At 43.5% G+C, this 25,945-nt stretch overlaps 1 protein-coding gene and 1 non-coding gene across 7 annotated transcripts in view; one reads left to right on the top strand and one right to left on the bottom strand.

Annotated features, from left to right (window-relative positions):
- The window catches only part of LOC111070153 (rho GTPase-activating protein gacF), a 54,728-nt gene that overhangs the window by 20,338 nt on the left and 8,445 nt on the right, over window positions 1-25,945 (top strand). The window lies entirely within an intron of this gene.
- Trnat-agu lies at window positions 25,528-25,601 on the bottom strand. Its single transcript has one exon. It is a non-coding gene; the product is annotated as a tRNA-Thr (tRNA).

The following is a 25,945-nucleotide window of genomic DNA, read 5'->3' as shown; positions in this document are numbered from 1 at the left end:
TAGCTCTACTTTGAGCCTCATCTGTAGCCATATTCAAGCTTCATCTTTAGCTCCATTTTGCTCTCTACTTTGAGGCACAACTTCAAGCCTCCATGTGGAAGCCACATCTTCATCTCCCGATCTTCATGTGGCACAGCCTCATCAACCAGTTGACCTCCAAAAGTCAGAGGGGCTCAGACAGAGCAGAGGCTCAACTCCAGTTGCAGTTGCCACAAAAAAAAAAATTGCTGAAGCAGCTAACGGTGTTGGAGTGGCAAGGAGGAGACCCCGACCCGCAGACCCCAAACCCGATCCCGATCCCTTGGCATGGGGCGTGCATATTTTCATGATGATATATGGAGAGTGCTCGTACTCCCCGTTCATCTACCGGCGGGCAAGCAGGCAGGCAGACACCGGCAGACGGGGCACCAATTATGCGACTGATTTAGTGCGTGGTGCTATGCGATGCCGGGAGAGGTGTGAAGTTGAGTGAAGTCCAAAAGTGAAGCTTGGAAGATGCTAAAAGCTTCCGACAGACATTTTTGATAACTTAATTTACGGCACGTCTTTCATAGCCAGCACCACATTGCACGTTGCATATTGTACGTTGATGAAGTGGCTCAGAGACCAGTGACCAGTGACCAGAGACCGGAGAGACCCGAAGCCATGCATCGATCCCCGGTCTGGGTCTGGCATTTACTTTCACTGTCACTCTGTGACGCGAGGGTTAAGCCTGTTAATTGGCTTTTTAAATACTAGATCTTTCACATTATTATTTGCAATCAATGGAGGAGAGTCTTCTCGCTTAAATTGCTTGTCCAAATATTTAATGTCTCTGCTGGCAAACAAAAGACAACTAAAGTTTTTTTTTTGTTGGCAAAGGAAAACGAATGCATTCCACTTCTATTTCGGAATCAAAGAACTATTCTCTGCCACATCAAAGGGGGATAAATTGATTCAGCAAATGGCATCAATGATAATCCCTCGAGATCATGATTAATATACTCGAGAGCATAAAGGGAAGTGTTTCAACACGTTTAATTCCTCAGAGCATCGTCTATTATATCACTATCCTCACATAATACAATAAATTAATTTTACACAAACATTTTCACGCTCTAGCTACGTCACAGATACAGATACAAATGCAGACAGCTCTCGGACAAGGAGATTGCCTCTGGTGTCTTGGTGTTTGCCTTTTCTTGTGGCCAGACGGCGGCGGCAAACAAATTTATTGTACAAATTTTTCAGCACAAGAGGAAATGGCTGAGACATGGCAAAGGGAATAATGTGATACTCTATAAAAGTGGGCTGCGAAAGAGAAGTGTGGAAAGGGCTGGGAAAACATTGGGCTATATGGTACGTTCTTTTATGAAAGGATTCTACATGAAAGTACCACAGAAAATCCTCCCTAAACTCATATAACAAGTCTCTAGTATTCTTTCTGTAATATTCCATCTATGTTTATGAGGTTGTATCTTTTATATCTGCTAAAAGTGAATCTCTTTTTCCCCTAATCAAACCTCTTCGAAATTCCAACAGACTCTTCTCCAAATAAAAGATGTAAAGCTATCCACTATTTTGGAGCACATGTACAACATTTTCATGGGACACTTCCGTGTCCGTGTGTGAGTTCTAGTGGCGTGTGTGGGTGGCTGGCGGACAGACAACAGACACTAAGAAGACAGCACTTGACGGGCTATTGTCAGCGAGGTTGGGCTGGGGCTCATCATCAGTCAGGCAAATGGCAGAACGGCATGGTATGGTACCACCAGCACTGGTGCTGCTTTGTGACCAGTGGTGGTGCTGGTGCTGGTGGTGGTGGTGGTGGGTGATTTATGCGCCAGGCAACATGGTGACGGAGAGACCCGCGAAAGTGTTTTGTTTTAGATAAGATTACGGTACGCATAGGAATAGTTCTCTAGAGAGCAAAAACATAGAGAGTGGTACGCGGATTATGGTAGAGAGTGGAGGAATACGAATACAGCGCAATATGTCAAATGGATTTGCCTCAGAGTTTCTTCGGTTTTTTTTTTTGGCGTGGGTTATGGTACGGTATTGTAGCGGTGGCTCTTTTCCGGCAGCCAAGAGTTCTGTTTTGTTATTTTTAGACAGGTGGCAATGAACTGTATTTAAATATGCTTCTGCTAGGTGCTCTTCTCTCTCTTGTTATATAAAAAGGTCTAGGCCAGGTATTTAGTTCGAATATTTAGTTAAAATTCCCCTCACTTGCAACATTCATTGTCTTTCATGCCCCAATGCATGCCATGCACCAACCAGCATTGACAAGAAATGTTAAATTATGCGTAAAAAAAAAAAGAAAACGTTTTGGTAAACGGCCCCCGAAGTCGATTGTTTATGATCTGGGCCCTCCTATATAAATTATAATGATTAATGACATTTTGCACGCAGATCTCTGCCACAATCTGCCGTTGCCGTTGCTGTTGTTGCTGCTGCTGCTGCTGTTGCTGCTGTGGTTATTGGCGTTGTTTTACAATCATTTTTACAAGCAATTCATTTTCACCCAAAAGACTGCGATCGGATCGGGGCAACAAATAAAATACAACGCCGCTGCCCAGTGGCACAGAAAAAACCACCGAATGGCCACAGCCATGGATCCATGGAGGCATATCGCTCTGGAGGTTTTACAATAAAAATAATAATGAAGGCTGTGCGTTATACGGGGCGTATGTGGAATTTAAAAGTGGATTTTTGGCTGGCTGCAGATTGATTTTTGAATGAAATTTAAAAAGGGATAATGCTGCAAATATATAAATTTTGGGAACATAAAAAGGGGAATAATGGAATAAATTCCACAAGAATTTCCAAGATTTTAATGCGTTCCCTGAAGAGTAAAAAATTTACCAAAAGATCGGACCATTTCACACTATAAAAACGTTTCACGACCCACCCTACTTTTCCCCAACAAATCAATCTAGAAAAAAGGGCAAACATAGACTTTCTTTACACACTCCGACATGCATATAATGCCACTTTACACACATCATTTACTCCCATTTTTCGTTGTGTTCGTTTCGTTTGCTTGGGTTTTTTTTTTGTACGTTTCAATTGTTGGGGTTCGCATGACGGCGTGATATTTTTACCAGATATATGCCACAGTCCATATATATATCAATGGTCTATAGACAGTCCATACCGACACGTTCATGGTCATTTGAGTCGTAAATCTCTCTCTTTGGGGGCCCCCAGACACGCGTCTCTCATTCTCGTAGAAGGAGGGAGAAACCTACAGAAATTTGGGTTACCATGGAAATTGGAAGAGTCAGAAAAAAAGGCCTAAATCACACAGAGAGAGGGGGGAGGCCAAAACAAGTGCCAAAACAGTGGAAAACATGGGGCCAGGCCACCTACAAAAAACCAAACTGAAAAACTGGATCAATTTATTAATGCATTTTGGCGTTGGCGCGATTTTTACACGATTTTCCCGAATGGTAATTCCAACCGGATTTCGTGCCAAATAAAGTGATTAATTCGCATTAAAATTGGTAGATACAAATGTATCTTCAGGTTGTTGCACAAACACCTTAAGCCGCCCCAATAGATTTCCCCATCCAAAGTTCCAGACACAATCATAAATATCATATCATATCGTAAGGCAGGCAGGCAGGTACAAGTTATGTTATCTCCGTTGTTGGGTCTCTAAAACTGTGTCACCTACTCCACAATAAGTAGGTCTGGTCGGGTCTCTCTCTCTCTCTCTCTCTCTGTATTCAGTAAGTAGTGCCCCGTTGCTGGGGGATTATAAATTAATTGCACTGTAATTGCCAATTGGCTGGACAATCGTAAATCTACAGAATAAAAGGCGAACAAATGCATCAGGCAGCAGCGATAGGCAATTGATAAGCGAGTGGGTGGGCAGCAGGTGAACCATCGCATGTAAGGGTATGGGGGAGGAAATTTCAATTGGATATACCAGATATATTAGTAAGCAAAACATAGAACTTCTATGTTAGATTATAGAAGCAGAAGAGAGAGAAGGCATAGCCATCTAGTGGATAAAATTCTCAGGGAAAACCGCTTGCCATCGGAAGTTTAAATTTAAATTTAAATTTTTGTAGTATTTTTCGCTTAGTTATTGGCAGGATAAATTTCAATTAAATTATTAATTTTTTAACTAAGAGATTCTCTTTTTTCCGGTGTATATTTATGATTTAATCAAGATTTCCCCAATGTAATTGTTAGCTACCAATCCAACTGATTGTTTATTCGAGTCAAAGAAGTATATCTGTTCTGTTCTGTTTCTGTAGCTGAAAGTGCCGACAGATTATGATTGAAAGTGAAAGTGATGGACAAATTGAACACGAAAAAGTTCTTTGATGGGCAAACTGATGATTCAGTCTGTGCATGCCCTCAAAGCTGCACTGCTTACACTCCCTACAGACACCTCAAAGATACTACACACTTCACACTTTATACCCTCACAGGTACCCAAACTCCATAAACTATCTCTTCCTCCCCCTGGTGATACGCATATATGTGTATGCACAAATTGGTAGCAATCAAAGTCTTAAAAGTGAGTTTGACGAGTGTCTTGGGGAATTATATTTGGTTTGTGTGTGCGCGCAAGTCGAAAACAATTTATTAGCAACAATTTGTGGACTTGTAAATGACATATTAATGATCATAGTGTTACAGCAGATACCCAGTAAGAGGCAGGCAAACAGCAAACAGTCCCACATGCATACAAAATACACACAAAAAACAACAACACCAAAATGTATTTCAATTAACAAGAGAGGCGTACGAGTGGCATTATGAATCCGGTTTGAAACGAAAGCCGCACACAGTCAGCTCTCATGGCTCTCCTTGGAGTACGTACTCCTTCCCTGATCTCAAATATATATATACATATACGTGTATATATATTGTATGGCCTGTTCGCACTTAATAGCTCAAGTTTACAGAGTCATCGACAAATTGCCTGGCTAATCTGTGGACCGAGAGGAGCTGCTCGTACGAATTTTTGCATGCCACAAGCGTGGGTCTGTGTCTCGCGCTCCTTAATATGCGCGACTATCGACGGCCATAAAAAAATGTGAGGGGCAACGTCTCAGCCATATCGCTGCGCTGGTGGCTACTGGAAGCGGTGAAGCAAGCGGGTTAAGTGCGTGTGCAATTTCCATAGATAAAAGAGAGCGAAGAGCGCAGAGCGCAGAGCGAGAAGCGAGGCTTGCCCGAGGGGCTGGCTTTCGGTGTGTGTGTTTTTATTTCGGTGTAAAATATTTAACTCTAAAAATGACTTCCGTTGGAAAAGTGAAAAGCGAGGAGAGGAGCACGACGACTAATGGCTGGCGGTACGATATCTTGCAGATACATTTCGTGGCCGGTGTGGCGGTGTGCCGGTGGCGGTGCCGCCGTGTGTCTTACAAGTAGGAAGTGAACCCAATTGAGGTGATGACACACACAACGCGGAGGAGCAGTGAGCAGTGAGCAGAGAGCAGAGAGGAGTGGAGTCCCAGTGCGTGCCGATGTTATGCAGTGTATACAAAAAAAAATTCTAACAGTGGCATGGTGGAGGGGGCTGGGGCCATGGGGCATGTGTGTGTGTGTGTGTGTCTGAGCGGCATGGGCCATTGACTCGTAGCCGCTGTTCGTTCCTGCTGCTTTATTTAAACTAATTGACGCCAACGGGTTGCCATGGACTGCCATCGGTTGCAAGGTGTGCGGGTGCCAGCCCGCCAGCCAGCCCGAAGGTGCAATTGGAAAAGTGTCAATTGTTTGGCTTTGGAGAGTCCCAATTGATGAGCCCAGGCCCCCAGACCTCACCACTCCTTCGCCCCCTTGCCGCAAACGAACAATGAGTTTCAATTAGTATCTATGACTGGATTATCCAGCATGGCATTCCTCGCCGCAGCTGAAGCTTGGCCGCTGTTCTCTTCTGCGCAATGAGGAAGTCTGAATGGCTTGCTGATTGAACTGAATGGAGCCCTGGACATGGCAAGGCATTCGTCTGAGCTGACAGAAAGAATGTTTCACAACTTTAAGTGGAGTGTTTGGAATGGCATCGAATATACCGCGTAGCTGCATTGCTTTATTGGTTCTTGATTTTTTTTTGATTTATACTGGCTTGAATGATGAACAAATAATAGCTTTAGTTGGGAGGCCTCTAACTGCATTTAAACTACATATTCCTATACCTATTCCAGCTCATGTGCTACCTCTTATACCCTTCAATATTCCTGTCTTACTGCGCACCAAAAAAACCTCCTTCAATGGCCCATAAATTCCATTCAATATTTGCCCATAATATGCTTCCGCATATCTCTTGAATATCTCCCTCGCGCGTCGCTTTTCGGCCACAGATTGAGTATTAATTAACACATCCAAATGATGATGATGATGATCGCTGCTTATGGCCAACTCAAGGCTCTTTATGAGTGCACTTTTCGTCGAAGATCAAACACTTTCCACAAAAGATGCGGGCGGCAGACACGCCACACAAAAATGCTTCCTTGGCAGCTCAATTTTATGAGCGCCACTAAAAGTGCTAAAAGAACGCAAGTCTGGGATGAAGACGCTCGAGGCAGGAGCATATTGCCTGGGGCTCTGGGCCTCATCTGTTTGTTTTCAATGGCATTTTTCTGGTCAATAGAAGGAAGCAACGCCTGATGGCATCTCAACGAGCTTGCTAATTGGCCAAACACCAAAAGCCAGGGGTGGGATCCCTGCAGAGATCAGCCAGAGTTCTTTATTATTTACAGACAGACATACACGGAAGATCTGCCATCCATGGGGGATACTCAAGAGCTGCAGCAGTCTGGCTGCCTGCCTGCCTGCTGCCTTGATTTTATGGCCAATTTTAATGCAATTGCATAATGAGGCTGGTTACCCAGTGACCCACTAATTGGAGACTCGAAAGACTTTCAAAAAAAAAAAGAAGAGAGCAAAGACCACCCACTTTGGCAGGGGGAAGCTGCAGCTGCAGCAGCAGCAGCCTCTCCGGCACAGCGACAATAAATTTTAAACGTTCAATTGAAAGTGCTCTCCAAACCCCCCCAAGGGGCATGCAACTTGTTAACTTGTTCAACAGTTTTTTTTTTTCGCTGTTGCCCTTCCTTTGCTTTGGGGACTTGTTCTGGTTTTTTTTTGTTGTCTTTCTCCTTGTCTCGATTACTTCATTATTTGTTGGGTCCCTGCGCTGATTGACCCATTTATCAGAGAGAACTCCCCGACTGCCCAACTCTTCGTGCATTTATGAATGATAATTCAGATGCTGTACGGACAGACAGACAGCCGGACAGACAGTTCCATTAGCGATCTACAATGTAAAGTAATACGAAAATCAAGTCGCCCACCAAAAATCGTGACCACTCACTGGCTGAATGCGGTTGTTGTGAATGAATGGAAGATATCACATATCGGCTTCATAAAAAATTGCATAATTCTGGTCATAGACATTAAATTTATGGCCAGGCTAGGCCAGACCACAGCCGCGCCTCCTGCCGCCTCTGTAGCCAAGCATTGTTGCATTTTATTTTGACAGATTGTTGACAAATGCCAAGCGGAGTTGAGTTCGTTTTGTGGGGTATTGTGGGGTGCTATATGCTAATTACCTTTGCAATATCTCTCTGACAGTCTCTGTGACAGTTTATTCGACTACCGCACACGACTCCCACGCAGACAGACAGAGACCCCCAGAAAGACAGACCGCAGACCGCAGACAGAGAGACAGAGAAAGAGAGAGAGACCCGAGACACTTGTGATCTATGGGAAATGCCTGCCTGTGGCCCGCCCCTCCACTGGATACGGATTCAAATTGTTGCCGTGTGCCAAATTAGCAGCACAGCCATCGGTGCAGGAGAACTGCTAATAGATTGGGGATCTTAGAAGAATGTGATCGAAGGTGATCTGTCAAAGGTACTTAGAACGCGAAGGGAAAGTGATTTTTGGTGCTGATCTTGTGCTGGGGAATGGCAAGATGTAAATCACTTCAAGATCAAAGAGAGATTGCCATCAATCTTTCAGTGTTTTTTTTCTGGGTTGCATTGTGAAGCCATAGATCGTTGATCGAGGAATCATTTTATGATCTAGCGATCACTTTCTGGATGATTATGATCGCTGTTATAGCTTAGCATTTTTTATAGTTCGTTGATCCCTTTAACCTATTGATTTTCGATGCCTTTAGGCTGATTATATCTCACTCTTTGGATGATCTTTTCAGCGCTCTACAGCGCCAAACAAATTCCTTTAAAGAACCCAATGATTAGGTGAATTATAGAAATGAAATCTTTACATGAAAAAACTTCTCCAAAAAACTCAGTGAATTATCCCTTTAAGTGGCACGGCACTGCTGTAGCCCATAATCCAGTGCACTTAATCAGCATTCGTGCCGTGCAGCATTGTGTGGCAGCAGCAGCATTGAACGCTGCTTGACATTAGCACGAGCCACACAGCGACCCGCATCACTGGACTCTCCTCTTCGAGTGGAGCAGCAGTTTGGTGGTGTTTCCCTTTTGGCTTTCATAATCACAATCCCAAGCACTTGAAACACACTTATTTATATGTATATTTGTTCTGTATGCTGTAGCTGTAGCCGTGGGTGGCTGCCACAGCAGCAGCTGCTGCCGCTGCTCTTTTGTAACACACACAGAAAATTGATGTACTTACGGCACAAGATCAATTAAAGTATTAACTCTATTTGGTTGCTCGAGCGCCGTGGGTGTCGATTGAGGCAGCCACACACAGATGACTGCAGATCTGTAGATCTCTCTCTCTCTCTCTCTCTCTGTTTGCTGATCTTCCGCTGATCAGATCCCTGGGGGGGAAGGCTACTCGGCTACGTGCTGAAAGCTATAGCATCAATCAGCTGATGTTTCATTTTTCTAGCTCTTTTTTTTGGGGCTGCCTTTTAATTGCTTTGAAATTCTCTCTGGACAGGCTGCTGGCTGCCCGATTAGATAGTGATCTGGGGAATCGAACGGTGCTTTGATTAGATTCAATTCAATTCGAATGCCCAATCCTCAGCTCCCCCCCTCCGATGTCATGCTTCCCCGCTTTCAATTCATTTCAGATACAATTTTATTTTGATTGAGATTGAGCGAGGTGCCCGATGCCCGATCGGGCGATGCTCGTTGCCAGTTGTCCGGTGCTGCCTACCCGTTTGTCCAGTGTGTTGATGTGGCGCCTGTTCAACCTGTTGATTTGCTTATCAGCCCCGAAAGCATGTTGCATGGGGCACGGGCACTGGCACTGGCAGTGGCACATGGGACAGGCGGCTTTCCACACTCAATGGGATGGTCATGCCTATCGCAGGCATTACATCAGCAAAGCTGTCGATATTTACATAGTAGTCCCAAGTCTCCTCTCTCTCTCCCCACACTCTCTCTGTCTCTCTGTCTCTGCATTGCGATCCGGCAGATTGATTTGTATCTCTTGCAAGTCGTCTAATGAAGATAAATGCTCACGGATTGGCCCAATGATCCAATGCTGGGCGGTCTCTAACCACTAATTGATATGACTATAAGATGAGTTGGTGTGAGGTGGGGCGGGGCAAGGCGGTTGCCTAAACTTCAAAATTGAATTCATTAAATCAATTACTTTCTTTTTAGCTGGGAGAAAGGTGTGCCCACAGGCGAGCACTGTTTGTACCTTGTCTTTGCCTTTATATTTTGCATTTCCTTATTTAAAATTTGCTTAATTTTAGTGGGTTTATTCAGTACAAATTATGGCAGTAGATTGTGTCATAGGTAAATGTTTAATTAAAGCAATTTATGGTGGAAGTTGAATGAATTTTTATAGATTTTAGAAGCTAAAAAAACTACCTTAAATAATTTGGAAAATTCCTTTTTAAATCTCTAACATTTCGGAACTTTCCTTATCGAAAAATTCCTCGTTTACCCCCCAAAAGCAATCGAAGATCAAGTTCATTTCAACTCTCTCTCTCTCTCTGCTCATCTCAGGCAATGAATACAAATTGAATCCATTTTCGCACTTTGGCTATAGACATCTCTGCTCCATATCCTGATCTGTCAGATCAGCGGGGTATCTGCCAGATATATCACGCGGAGCACCGTTAGTTTGTGTGTGTGTTTCCCATGAAAAGTGATTTCTTGTTGCACACAAATCAAAGGAAAAAGTGGAAATAACACAGCCACACATCGGCACACATGTGGGCTGTGGGCCAAGTGCAGGCCAGGCCAGTGCAGTCGCGAATGAAAAAAAAAAAAAAACAGAAAACCCGCTAATAGAAAGAACACTTGAGAGGCCAAAAAGCGTTACAATTTCCAAAGGTGTGAAAATCGCAAAAAGCGCGAAAAAGAGGCATCTACGGGGCCCCCTTCCAGCGTACAAGAAATTGCAATTTAAATGCTATAAATTAAAAGGAAAAGCGAAGATACACTCCAAAGCTGCAGAGCTGAAGAAATGGCATAAATAATGCCTGAGGGCCAAGGAATTGACGGCGACGTGCAAATGAAAATGAAAATTGAAATCGTAACGCGGTCGGTCGGTTCGGTCGGTTCAGTCGAAGGAAGAAGGCGATGCGGTTTTTATCGCTGAGCTGGAAATCGCGCGCGCGAGTCGCGTCGTCTGGCCCTGCACGGCCTGCAAGTCGCCGACGGGGTGATAAATCTTTCTATTAGCCAAAACTGCGGGCCACGCAGGCAGGAGGAGGCCAGATCAGATCCCGACCCTGAAGGCTCTCCGACCGATCGAGTCTCCAGAGTCTCCAGAGTCTCGAGCCTGTGGCCTGTGGCTGTGGCTGTGGCTGTGGCTGTGGCTGTGGCAGCAGCAGCTTTGTTAGCGCCGCCGCCGACGCGACTATTCAGGCGATTTTAATCGCACCGCTGCATAATTTATAAATCCATTTTAATCAGCCCGAGCTCTCCGCAATTACTTTGTCTGCATTTTAAACTCTGTCCGTGGGGGAAGTGGGGAGATGCCAGACGCGAATGGCAATGGGCATGAGGTTGGAGAATGGAGATGGGACATGAGACATGGGACATGGATTGTTGCCACAGCGGGGCAGGTGTTCCTTCGAATGGTATCTGCGCTACGTGGTCTAGGTGTGTTAATTCCAGCTCTCTGCAATCCGCAATCCGCGTACTTTGCTCATTGAGTTGTCAGCATTCGCCTTCGACTTCATCTCCAAGTGTCCATGATAAATAGCCAGCAATTATGTCCATGTCATCCGTTGCTTGTCTGAAGATCCATACGTATCCCAGTGGTGGATCCCAGTGGATACTCCTCCTCCCTCCCCACCACCTGATATGCTACGCGAGTATATGGTGTATATATGGTACGAGGTATATATGCTAATTGAATAAACACGCCGACACACAAAAGAGTGCGCGAGAAAGCCGAGTGAGTACCAGCACCAGCACCAGCCATAACTATAAGTACACACATATGCACTATGTAGCTGTGTACTTTAAGTTATGCTCTGCACAAATTGACACTAATCGGTAGACTAAATAGCTGGAAAAAAACACCAAAGAAGTAGCGACTTGTACGGTCATTGAGTGCAGGCGTTTTAAAACGCGCGCGCGGCTAATGCTTGTAGAATTATGATAGAAATAGGATTTAAAAAAAAAGTTAAGGAATACAAATCGTGGCTAAAGAAGCGAAAAATGTATAGGTTTAAAATAGAGAAAATCAATGCGATTTATTTTTGCGTTTTCCACTTTTTTTACTCACAGTTTTTTCCTAGCATTTTTCCTTCAACTTTTTCAATTGAATAGCTATTGATCTTGGATTTTTTTTTTCCTTATGTGCAGGCCCCACTAGGTCACTCTGTCACTCCGCGATGTCAATCGTTGAGCCAATCAAACGTTGAGCTGCCCGCCAGCCCTCCTCCTGCTGCTGTGTGTTAGGAGCAGTCTGCCCAGGGAATTGATTTCAATTTTCTCCAGTGATCTCTTGCCTTACTAACTTACTGGCAGAGCAACAGCAGCAGCAGCAGGGATATTATTGATCGCGATTTATGCAAAAATATTGAACTGAAAGTATGAGTAAGAAGTAAGAAAAGTTTGCAGGGTCATTAACTGGAGAACTCTGGCGGCGGTCAAATTCATAAATCAGTGGAGAGATAGTGAGAGAGGGAAAGAGATAGACAAGAATGCAGTTGTGGAGTTCTGGAGGGACTGTACCGAGGTACTGCAGATAAATTGATGATAGGCAGCTGCTGGTGGGACGAATGCAGCGATGGATGGTGCGATGGCGATGGCGATGCCGATCCATTGACTAATAGTGTTAGATTCAGCTATGGCCGATAAGCGTTTTGTTACGACACGACGACACACACACACAAACACACATAGACGTTCTGCTGCATGCACCAATTGCCATCAATTATGTTGATTAATAGTTTCTGCCAGAACTGGTATTAGCAGGCGGCTCTTTTTTTTTGCCATTTAATGAATGCTATAAATATATATACATATATATGTGTAGATATGCATAGGTGTATATAGTATATATTGGCAGCAAACTTATCGGTTATTGAACGCACCTTATCGCCGTGCTAATTGTATGGACTTCCGTTGGACTTTGCGTTGGGAATTTCTACAGGTATTTCTTTGGTGTATTTCTGCCCGCCAATGTGAAGGGCCTCTAAGCCGCGCTTTCTGCATTTTTTTGTGGCATTTTTTTTCCCACATTTTGTATCCATTAGATGCTCAAACACAGACACCCCACCCAGAGATAGAGACAGCAACATAATTGATTCAGAAAAAGATACATTTGTGCTCGTCGTTTAATTGCGGCATGCAACATGTTGCTTGTTCACTGATTAGCTGTTGAGTTATTAGCAAACACAGAGGGAGAGCTGCAGATTTGATCTATCATTCATTTGTTCACTCAGAAATGTTGCAATCAGCAGTCAGGCAGTCAGAGTCAGGCAGAGTCAGGCAGAGTCAGCCAGTGTGGCATTATGCAAACAAAGGTGCCACAGGGAGCGTGGAAAAGCGATCGTTGGACAAGGATTGACAGACAGAAAATACAGGAGAGGGAGAGAGAGCAGACTGGGGAGCAGCAGAAGAACGACAGGCAGACAGACAGACGGACAGGCCCACTTGACAAAGACAAAGCCAAACAAAGCTCAAAAGGTTTCATTGCTTAATGTCAGGGTCTCTGTCGCTCGACTTAAACTGATTTATAATTGCGATATGTCTTTGCAATGCGATACCAAGACCCCAGCGATGCTTATAAACTTCTTTTGCAAATAAATAAGCGCCTTAGTTGAGGCGATGACAAGATTCCTCCACAGCAGAATGGCGAACGGCGAACGGCGCGTCGTTGTATAGGCGACAAGTGTGTAAATTGAAACCCATTTGGTTACAAAGATCCCAGAACCAGATCGGACTGTAGAATGGGTGTTAAAAAGGAGCAGAGGATGGCAGTGGTGGAAGGAGAAGTAGAAGCCTCCATCGATCGGACCACCGACTGTGACCATGCCATTTAACAGCTACTAAAAACCCAAGCGATCTCCAAGCTCCAACCACCAACCTCCAACCCAACTCTCCATCTCATCTCATCTCACACCAGACACAATGCTCCTTCCTCCTCCTTCTCATATGCTAAATGCTAAATGGAGTATCTGGAAAATACTACAAGTATACTCTCTCTCTCTCTCTCCGTAATATAATAAAAACTTCTTCGAGTTAAGTTTTGTTTTTCTGTTTTATTTTTATTGGGGCGCCGAAGTTTTCATGCCCTTCGATCGAGTATTTTCCCAGGGGAACAAAACTGTGAAACCTGTGGAAAACTTTGTGTAAACTATCAATGATAGGGGTCAAGAATAACAAGCAACTAGCAACTATAATTAGATGGATTAAATGGGGAATTAATTGATTTAATGGGCAGATAAATGGGGTAAAAGGAGGAGTTTAAGAGAAGCTCTTGGAAAGATGAGTTGATGGAATGTTGGAGAGCGAATAATTGGGGTAACTATTTTGTAACAGAAAAAAAACAGAAGCAATCAAGTCTTTAATTTCTTTAAAAATATATGTCAATTCCACAGAGAATCTCCAACAAAAAACGCCCAAAAAGTACACCCAATATATGTATACCAAATACATTCCACCAACTCCTCGCCATAGCTAATCTCTGCCACCGATCATACCCTTTCCTGTCTGTCTGTCTGCCGCCTGAAACTGAAATGTATAAAACGTAAAAATCGCCATCAAAACAGGCAACAAAATATGCGTAATTATCGGTGGACTAGGCTTTTGCTGGTAGCCACACATTTCAAGCCATTCAGTTTGAGCCACAACATCAGAGCCACTGATGCACAGCAGCGGGACAGGGAAAGGGGAAGGAGTAGAGAAGACTGAGACAGAGCCCAGAGCCCACAGGGCCTTTGTGTCTGGGCCGATGTTTTGCGGCATCCTGGCGCTAAACGCTAACCGAGACCTGCAAAGAGCCAACAATGCGATAAATTACCCGGCAGCTAATTTAAATGGCAATGGCAACCGAATGGTGGAGCCTCGAACGTGGCGGGAGAGCGGGAGAGCAGCGAGGAGCGCATCGAGGCATAAAAACCCAATCGAAACTAGATCTGATTAACTTTGATTTATCGTAGGTGGCAGGCAGCCGCCACAAGAGTCGAAGAGTCACCGTCCAAGTCGAAGTCGAAGTCGAAGTCTTGGCTAAATTTAGACAGCGATTGGGCCTAGAGTCGAGTCCTGGGCTTCAACTTCATTAGTCGGCGACGCGCGAGAAGTCGACCCCAGGAGGACCTTTCCAATTGAATTGTACGAGGGGTTTTGCCAAGGCGTGAGCTTGAGTAATATGTGGGCGTTGCCGGGCCACATATTTGCACTTTGACTGCTGCTGGCAATGCCTCGGGGACTGTCGCTGAGCCCAGCTATCCCTATTGCCATTCCCGGGCCAAGTTTAATGGCCTTGTTAGCTGTGTGCAACTTCCTCATGCAATTTGCATGCAAATCGTTGACATTACTTGGGAGGATATGACTCCCTCACGACTCCAAGAGGCGGAGGCCCACACTCTCCTCTCCTCCTTCTCTTCCTCATTTGCATGAAGATATAGAACGTGCCTAATGGGAGCGTTCCTTTGGGGGGAGTGGCATAAATCCCTCTGCGAACAAAAACTACAAAAGAATGGGCGGGAGGATCTGGTTCGCGCTCTCTACAAAAGTTCAATGCCATTCAGCAGAGATTTTTGCATGTTTGTTCGCTCTCATAAATCGCATGCAAAATGCGCATAATTCTCCACACAAAATTCCATTACTCGTCAGGCAATTTGTCAGCTCAGCTCTGCTCTGCTCTGCGAAATTGCAATTAAAGCCACTAAAAACCACAACAAGTCCCAGGCAAGGCATAAATTAATTTTCGGTAGCAGGCAGAGAGGCATAAGTATTATTGGTTTTATCATATAAGTATCTGTGGGATACGCACGCCACTATGGCGCCGCCGACATTGATCTTGGCACATGTTCGCCTTAATTAGACTCAAAATCCCAAGCAAAAAGCCAATCCAACAATCCACAAGCCAATGAGGGGATCGCGGCGGCAGCAACGCTACCATTAAAATGACAAAATACCACCACAGAGCGATTTCAGTTTCAGTTTCAGGATTCTCCTGCTGGGCACTGCAAGAAAAATGAAGTAGGTACTAAAATATAGTCCATATATTAGTTGTCGATATTTTTTATATTTTTTGGAGATTTCTGAGTAGTTTTTTTTTTCGTAGAAAAAATCATGTAAACTGTAATATATTTTTGATCATTTTGTGTGGAGTATTTCCCATGGCTTGGGCACTCTTTTTTGATGGTAAATCTTCTCCAAGTGTATACCTTACCTGTGTACCTTTTGGTGGCACTCTGTTTTCGCGTTTTCCGTTTCATTTGTCATGGCATTTACGAGTACAACTTGTTTTTCAACACTTTTTAATCAGGCACTGGACAAGCGAACAGTTAAGGTCGTCGGGCGGATCACATTAATTACACAAGGAGCAGGGCCAGGCACCAACACCGAAAAAAAAATACAACACGTAGTCACCATTAAGCGGAGCCTCTGAATCTGAATCGGAATCGGAATCTGAATCAGATCTTTGGCTTGGGATCCGCCAAAACGATCTGCTTTTGCATGCTAATGAAAGCAACACTCCGAGCAGGGCAGGGCAGGGCAGGGCAGACTCTACTCGTACCTCATCCAATTAGCTGATTGTGGTACGTGTTTTGGCAAAGGGAACGGAATGGCCCAACAGAGTTATGTGATCGATGCATGAACGCGGTCAATGGAGCAAGTGCGTGAACAGCACAGAGTCTTTGCTCTGGGTGGGGTGGGTTGGTGTGGAAATCTCTCCTTCAATCAATCATAAGCAAAGTAGTCTTCTGTGTCTGTGTGTGGGATCCACTCTCTTCGGGGGCTTATCTCTCGAGAGCTATACGGCAGTTTCCGCCTACAGTTCCGACAAATGAAAAGACATAAAATTAATGAGCGCTGCCATAAAAATGCACTCGAGTGTGGGACACAGCGACAACAGAGCCTCAAACAGAACAGAACCGAACCAAACCGAACTGAACAGAGGAAATGTCGCACAGTAGCAGCTGCGCTGTCCCAGACTGTCTACAAGATACACTTGTAGTTTATTCCGTATCTGAGGGATTGCACTACCACTCATAATTTGTAGTGCGCCTCCTGGTACCGCCTTTTGTTCCATGTAATCTTTTGCATTATTTACGCATTTCAATGGCTGCTTCTTTCTCTGATTTATGCAATGCACCGTCTGTATACATATAGTGGCTATATCTGTATATCTGTAGCTGTAGCTGGAAGAGCAAACAAACAAAAAAGTGTCTGGGGAGTCATGGCCTACAAAATGTAGCGCAAATTATGGCATTGTTTTGGGGCAGGCAGACAGGCATCTCTCAGGTGCTTTGTAGTAGAACAAGTGTTCTATTAGGCAACATTGTTGCAACAGCCGCAGCAGCAGATGTACACAGAAAATTACAGATAGGAAATTACTCAATGGTGGGAGAGTGCATCTTGGGTTGCTCTCTGATTGATTATTGGATTTAAAGATCACATTTCTGATGGAATTTGCCTGCTCACAGAACTGGCAGCCTTGCCAATTGTAGCCTGGTCTTTGAGGTGCCTCGTTTAACGTACCAATTCACACATGAACACGAAATCAGAGCACGCATAAACTAGCACCACCCAAACATTGCATTGCCACACTTTGGGGCACACACGCGGACACACACACACACGGACCCAGACCAGGAAAGTGGTTAGATGAGATAAGCCAGCAAATACCAGATATCAGATTGGTAGATAGGTAGATTGGCAGATTGGTAGATACTCAACCACTTTATAGCCCACTTAGCCAAAGGAGAGCCAAGATCTTCATCTGGTTCATTCATTGCATTGATGGCCATTGGCCAACAAGGAATCCTCAGCCAAACGGCCAACACATCAATGAAATGGGGTTATTGACGCCAGGCCAGAAACCCGCTACGTATTTGGTTTTTGTTTTTCACAATTTGCAAACTGCGAAAAACTTCTGAATTTACTTCTAGATTTTCTAGCATTTTTCTGCGATTTCTTATTCTGTGATTAATGCCTGTCCGTGCCTCTGCTTTGCATTTTTGTTTTTTTGGTTTTGGTTTTGTTTTATGGGGTGCAACAATCATTTTTTGTTCCTAAGAAAATATTAATAGAAATGAAAACAATCGAGTAGTTTTTTTTCGGTGAGTTGTTCGTGTGGGTTCCCGAACTATTTGTTTCGTTTCGTCTGTGGGCATGCCAAGTCAATAAACAGATGGATGGGAGCCCTGGAATACAGATTCAGAGCCAAGCATAATAAGCTACAACAATCCTGCTCCCACAAGAGAAAAGAAAGAAGAAAGTCGCAGAGAATTTGCTGGCCAGATTTTATGGTTGCAACAGCAGGAGGCAAACACACAAAAAAGGTGTCGAACATAACAATTTGCATAAATCACAATTACATTGTCGATCGATAAACGATCTTGGACCAGCGCAGCAGAGTATCTGTGGGTAGCAGCCAATGTATCTGTATCTGCATATCTGCAGATCTGCATCTGCATTGTTGAGTGCTGAACCAAGTGCTGAAGTTGGGCTATGACAAATGTTCAGACGGTCTGGACAGCAGAGACAGAGGCGGTCTCTGGCAAGCTGCCAGACATTGTTAAACGTTCGAACGACGAACAAAAGGCTGCTCTGGCTCTGGCTCTGTGTCTGTCGCTGTGGCTGTCAAAGTAGGCGACTGAAGTCGCGTGCTGCTGCTGTCGCCTGTGTCGCCTGTGCAGGTGGTCCATTCACACAGTAAAACTGAAAACTGGATGTGTCTGACAATGCAATTTGTACCATAATGGTGGCAATAATTACAGAAATTGATCAGCTTGAGCAACGCAACGCAGTCAAGGCAAATAGTGAATGAAGCTACGACGAGTATTTTATGTTGTGGCTTTGATCCCAAAAAGTGAGGCCAGAAATATTCCAAAATATCTTTAAATAGTTTAACACATCATAAAGATTTTCTCAGTGTTGTTTGTGCGATAGATGGAGAGGCGTTTTATGCATTTGCCGATCGAATGATCGCACAGCAAGCGACAATAAAATGTAGCAAACATGCGCCAGGGAGTAGCTTTCGAATGCAGTATCTGTGGAGTATCTATATCTATCTGTATGTTTTCTGTGAGTGGAACTAGAGCATCACTTTCACTCTTCAAACATTTAATATACACATATATTTTTATTATCTGTGTGCGGGTGCGGGGGGACTTTAATGACTTGTAAAACACTGACGGACACATTTTCCACAATGTGACGCGTCTCTATTTAGATTTAAGGCATTTTCAACCAATAATATTGCTTCGATGATTATCTAATTAATGAACGTTTAAGCGGACATTAACTTTTTGAGATTTTGTTTTTGTGTGTGCGGTTTTTCCCAGAATAATTCTCCAGCGCTCAATTTCTCATGAAGATGGACGTGGACAATAAAAATTAACTAGCGACTGGTCAATAATTTCAGTTATTCTGTTTTCTGTAATCCGATAGTTAATGCTGTGTGTGGTTATGGGGGTTATGGGGGTTCTGGGGGTAACTCAATATTTTTTTGATTCAAAAGATACTTCTTGGCATAGCCTTGAGATCAACTGATATATGGATCTGGTCTATAACTTAGGCCATCCATCCCCTGCACCTTCCTCCCCCATGTCCCATTCCACGGATGAGGTAACATTTTCCGCTGTTTGACTTTAAAATTTAACTGCTCACAAGTCAGACAACAGGCAACAGGCAGTCAGCAGGCAGACAGGCCAGCGTCTGGCGTCAGGTTTGTTTATCACATTTGCCAGCTACTTGCAGTTTTGTATCTTGCAGATACACACATCCATCCACATATCCCGACGCTCTAGCGTACGTACGTCAGGGTGTGAAGTGCGAATTACTGAGGGGCCAACAGCAACAGCAGCAACAACAATTTGCATTTGCGTTCAATGAGCCACTGACCTAAGTCAATATATTTTGCATTGTGTGGCAGCAGAATGTGTCTGTATCTGTGTATATCTGTGGGCCTGTAGCTGTATCTGTAGCTGTATTTTGTATCTGTAGGTGTAGCGTTTGAGTGCCACTCGTTCAGTTACTCACTCTCCCCGATAATTATGACGTTTTTCGAATGGTGTTTCGTCTGTGTGTGTGTGTGTGTGTGTGTATGGTGTCTAGGTGAATCCCCCAGAGAGATGCAAAGAACGAAAGCTTAAATACACTTTTTGGGGGTTTTTAAATGGTGGAAGGTTTATGGAGAAACTTAAACAGTGGTTTTATTTTTAAATATACATTTTAGCACTAGAAATGTTGACGAATCATTAAAGCTGATCATTCTAAGGGCTACTACCATATTGGAGGAATAATTTCGAGTGATTTTCTTCAAGTGATTTCCTTTGCCGCTGCTTAAAATAATTATGCTTCTATTAAGAATGTTTTTAGCGTGATTCTAGATGAAATAGTTATTTAATTCTACTGGTTTTTGGTACTTTTGGTTAAGGGAAGGCTATAGGCATATAAAATCCCAAAAATATAATAATTCTCATAGAATCATATCCTATGTATTTTATAGAATATCCTCACAAAATTTCTGGCTACAATGATCTCTCAACTAAGAAAGGCTCTAACTTTTGCTGTACCGAAAGAGACACGGCTTTAGCCAAAGAACATATTATTTTCCAATTAATATACCTCTCTCTTTCGCACCCTTCAAACCTTTAGCAAAGATCAAAGTATCTGCCTTAGTTTAGGGTATTGCGAATACAAAAAAAAACTGTAACGAAACGCCTGTCGATGTTGGGCAGGCGATAAGCAAAGTAGATTCGATTGCATTTTATGCGGCACGGCTCAGTCGCGATTTTGTTTTCTGCAGATACTTGCACTCGTATTCGTATTCGTGTTCGTATTGGTATGGTTGTTGCTTTTGTTGCTGCTAATTTATTTGCAACATTTGCTGTTTACTGTGAATTAATTGCAAATGCCACTAAGCGCACTCTGCACTATTTACGCCCCACACAAAACACAGCTACGGCCACAGCTACAGATACATTTACATTTACATACTAAGCGCCCGTGTATCTGATAGATACGGGCACTGGCGACGCGTCGCACATGTGGTATTACACTTTTGTGGCGATAGCGCGCACACACTCGCACAATACATACCAGTGCACGTGTGCTATCTGGATCACCAATGTATCAACATTTGAGAAAGCATTACACTAGCCTAGCCCAGCCCCCCCCCCCCCCATCCATGCGGCAGAAAGCCAGGCGCAGCGGCGCACTTGGACCGACTTGAAGATACCTGCTAAAAGATGATTAAAATACTCTAAGCACAAGTTCCCATTGAAGTCTCACTGGAAGGACTCCTGCCTGACTCTGTGGGTTGCCTCCCCCTTTTTAAATTGTGCATTTTATTAACTAATTGAAATGTTATTTCGTGTGTCAAATATCTCTTTGGGAGGGTCTTCACTTGACAAGAGCTAAAAATACCCAACCATTGGCAGTCACGGTCCCTTTGCCCAATCTTAGGCCTCCCTGCCCTTTCTCCCGTTTCCCTTTCCCTTCCTTTTTGTGTTCAGATGTTGACAGGGCGACAGTTTGGCTGTGGCTGTGACTGTGGCACCACACATTTGTTACGCTCCAGATTCAGATAATTTCCGTATATATTTTTGGGCAAATGCATAATATGTATGTCAACGAGGCGACACAAAACCATTTGCTCCCTCTCCCCACACCCCACCCATACCACAAATGTCGAACGGGGGGAAAGACTCTTTTGAACTTTGACTTGGAGGCTTAATTTATTTGGTCGTGCTTCGATGAGGAGGGAACTTTTTCGATTAGGGAGCTATTAGGAGAAACCAAAAAGCGCTCTCTCTCTCTATCTCTCTCTTTCTCCCTTTCTCTATCGCCCCATCATAAAAACTAGAAACCATTGACACTACAAGATCATTCCAGCCCAGCCCGCATCTGTCGCCTCTCAAAGTAATTTTAAAAGCCGCCAGTCTGCACATGCTAAAAATGTTTTATGGACTACTGTGTTTTTTTTTTTTGTTGCCATGCAAAAAATGCCGTCTAACCAGAGTCTAAGTCGCTGACAGCCGGAGCAGCATTGAGGCTTTGGGGGCCTGGGATTTGCGGTCTTGTGGTCTGTGGGATCTTTGGGTCCAACGGTTAACATTTTGACAAGCGGCGGGGCTCTGACAGGCGGCGCAAGCTACAAATAATATATTTGCATACGAGTCATACGAGCATATATGGCAACTTATAACAGTTTAAGTCTTGTAGTCACTTTTCCCCCTTAGTTTTGCGTGACTTTAATTAAGAGTTTTGGCCATAAATCACACACACCAAAATTTATGGCTAATTGATTCGCACAACAAATTTGTTGTGGCATACAAGATAAGGCTTAGATTTGGGTTAGAACTCTGCAACGATGATGATGATGATCAGCGTAGAACAATGGCAGTCGCTTGTCTCTGGGGGGGGGAGTATCTCACTCTATGGGAGTGCACAGGGGCCCTTATCTGTCTGCACTCTCTCTCCTCCCTCTCGCGTTGCCTTTGGCGACAATGTTGACAATTTTTCCCACTCTGTCTGTGGCACAGAAAAATTGCAATGCAATCAGCAGCAGCAGCGAGCTTTAGTCGTCTAAAATTTATGATCGACTTAATGCCAAATGCAAATATTTGGCACAGAGGTCAGAGATCTAAGGCATAAGCAGATACGTGGCACGTTGCATGGCGGAGGGAGGGTCGCTTTAAGTGTGTGACCATGAAATGGAGGGGGGGTGCAGTAGAAGAAGCTTCGCCATGATCTTTGGGAAGATCTCCATAATGGTTTAAGGAAGTGCTGGATGGATGGGAAATTATATTTATAGAAGTGGTAGATGTAGCTCTCCATTTGCCCATATCCCTGTCGTATTTATGACTGATCCACTGATCAATACCTATAAGATTCCATCTACCCGATCTCCGATCGCCGATCAATGATCAATGGCAGCTCTAATGGTAAGTCAACCAAAATGACTCAACACCTGCCAAGGAGCCCAGGTATCTGTGTCTCAGCCACAAGTCACAAAAGCAAAGCCCCTCTTTTATGCATGAAGACCTGTTGTTGTTGTTTCGATTCTGACTAGATGTTGCACAGAGTGCGGCAGAGTGGCATTTGCTAGAGGGGGTAAAAGCTAAAACGGCAGGAGGCATGCGGCATGCGGCATGAAGCATGCAGCAGAAGAGACGCTGTCGCAGACGCAGCCACAGACGACGCCACTTGTCTTGTCGTGTCTCAAATTAATTAAAGACTCATCTACATATTTCATTTCCACTCCAACTGGTTGTTTAGTGGACAAGAAAAGGCCGCAACAACCAGCTAAGAAAATGCGGAAAACACTTGGAGAAGAGAGCTGAGCTGCACAGGGGGAAATAGTGGAAACAGGGGGTGGGAAAGGGGCAACATCTCTCTGCGGGAAATCTCCTCCCAAAATTGGCCTGTCACTGGCCCCTGGCTGCTGGTGTGGAGGCGTGGCTGCTGCTGCGGTTTCCATTATAAATTCACAAAGCATTTTACAGTTTTTAACATCTTTCTTAACATGAGTTTTTTTCTTTTTTTTTTTGTTTGTAGATTTTTTAAAACATAATTTTCGACATTTTCAAACATAATTTTCGGCCTTTTTCCCCACCAGTTCCCATTTGTTTGTTTTAACATTTTACAACATTTTTTCCGCTTACATTTACCGAGCAACATACTTTTGTGTGTGGAGTGGAGTGGTTGTTTCTCTCGGCCTTGTATTAATTTGTAAGAATTTGACTTCGTTTTATTTTAAGGCCATAAACTTTCACTGGAAAGAGTTTCAAGCTAATCGGCTTTTGGTCTGCTTTGGTGGGCCAACCACTGGAGACCACTAGAGACCACTCGAACTGCCCATACTTTACACATTATTAGTCTAATTTAATCAAATGAAGGCATTCCCAATAAGCCGATTCATTTTTCATTAATGAATTGGGACTGCGACCACGAGATCTTAGACCAAAGATATCCCCCCTCGGTTTGGGAAACGGTAGCATAGATAGGATTCCATTTATTTGTCGAGTGAAAGCCACAGAATATCAATCCGTACACGTGTGTGGAATGGAGGAATTTTCAGGCACCCCCATCCCACATAGATTTCATTTCGAAGATATGACAATATTTTCCATTATTATAAGCCATATGCAACGATGTGGGAAATCAATCCCTTTTTGTGGGCGTTTTCCTGAGGGGTAAACAACCCCTCCGGGGCACACAGAAAAATCTCATCATCTGTCAAGACGATCGTAATTTATTTATTTGCGCATTTTCGCATTTTGCTTTTATCGGAAATTGGCCAATAAGGTTTTCGGTTGCAGGATATCCGTTGGCAACCCCTCAAAAAAAATGCATTTCAATTGCCCAAAAAAAAGATACAAAGATACAATCGAGAGAGTGAGAGAGAGAGAGAGTGTGGAGTCGCGGAAGAGGGTGCGAGGTTTAGCCAACTGTGAATTGAATTTTGCCACTCACCGACGATTGTGCTTGAGTGTTTGAATGGGTGTTAATACTCGTATGAGATGCGAATACCGGAAAAGATACCGGGATTGCAATTTCTCCAACGAACCATGAAATGCCACACAAATTTAGGGTGAGAACTGTGCCTCAGGCACAGGCCCAGGGCGGCTTTCACATTGCGGCACAAACATTTACATAAGTAGCTTTGATTAAATAAGAAAATTAAAGCCACCTGCAAATGCTAAATAGATCTGCTTATCGTATCGCAGCACCGCCCACAGTTTGATTTATTGCCAAGAGGAACTACAGGAAGGCCCAAGATTTATGGCCTCAAAACGACAACTCAATAAAGTGGCTACTAATTGGCCTTTAATAGACAGACGACTGACTGTTAACTCTTCGGCAATCTCTGGGGGACATATGGAGTGTGTCTGTTTGGGCTCCACAATTGATTGATATGCTCGCCCTCTAATTCAAATCAAATTGTCAAAATACGCTGCCCACGATCATAAATTACAGACCACAAAGGCCACAAACAGAAAAACGCCACAAAAGACGGCGTGGCACAGTAGTGAAGAGTCCGAACAAAGCATTCAAAATATCTTTTGGGGAGGACAAAGAAAGATGTTCCCAGAGATATCTTTTTTATGGGCTGTGCATAGCATTCCGAGTATTATGTTAAATAACCACAAAAGTGATCGTAAATTTTCATAAAATGTCACGCCAAAACGTCACACTTTTTTTTTCTGTATGTAAGCATAATTAAAAATATAATAAAAATGCTTTTCATATACATTTATGGATGCCGATTATATTTTATTCTTTTTTGTCAGTCTTTTGGGTCTGCACATAAATTGGTCAAAAATTAAGGTCTCATTTGCATACATGCATTCTGCCCTCCTTCCCTCACTCCTTTAACAGTTATAGGAGGATGGAACCATCCATCCGTGGCACATAACTCAATCGAGCACCTTCCAAAAACTTCGACTCTTTGACAGGCATATTTTTTGACATTTTAATTATTGTCAGAGCGTGACATTCATTTGGACGACGGGGTCGTATTATTGTACATATTTCCGTCTGTCTCACCGGATTCGAAGCGGACTACGTGCTTAATATGTGGGTAATTTAAAGCAGCTCAGAAGCGTGCCAGGAATTTGGATTGGATGGTTCAATGAACTGCAATCCCCATTTGATTGAATTGCCACTCGACACATTGATTGATCAATAAAAGATCATTTGATTATCATTATGCATGTATTTCACACCTCCACACAATACTCAAACGATATTGTTATTGTATAAGTCGGATAATAATAGACTGAGCAAATGGGAAACATTTATATGGGTATTAGGTGAAAATTATACGAGTTTCATGGAAGCACTTTTTGCTTTCATTGCATACATCAAATAAAATTGAATAAATAAAAAGAAATAGCCAATAAAAAATGAGAGTCCATATATTTTAATTGAAATATAAAGAAAAAGAAAAAAACAAAATAAATACAATGCCTTCACAATCAGGCATAGGCCCCGGCGAGATTCGAACTCACGATCTCCTGTTTACTAGACAGGCGCTTTAACCAACTAAGCCACGGCGCCACATGCGAACATTTACGCCAAAGTTCTATGATATGCTGAGAGAGCACAAACAACCATTCTCTGGTATTGTTCTGTTCTCTGCTGAGCGTATGTATGGCTGTTGGAAAGGGACAGAGCTAGCGCATCGACTCTCAATGGAAATGTTTCCCACAAGAATAAATATAAATTATTCTTTTTTGAAACAATTTAATACGCTAAATGTTGTCGCTGCACACATACTTATATCTGAAAAGATAAAAAAGAAGAAAATTACGTTTTGTTAACTCGAGCAAAACAAATCGTTTTTTAAATGAGTCGAAAAGAGTCGCAGCAAGCAACCCACGACCAGCACGACGCAAGTGAAA

Source organism: Drosophila obscura, unplaced genomic scaffold, assembly GCF_018151105.1.
Source record: "Drosophila obscura isolate BZ-5 IFL unplaced genomic scaffold, ASM1815110v1 contig_4, whole genome shotgun sequence".
NCBI classification, from domain to species: domain Eukaryota; kingdom Metazoa; phylum Arthropoda; class Insecta; order Diptera; family Drosophilidae; genus Drosophila; species Drosophila obscura.
This window is presented reverse-complemented; position numbering and strand designations above follow the sequence as displayed.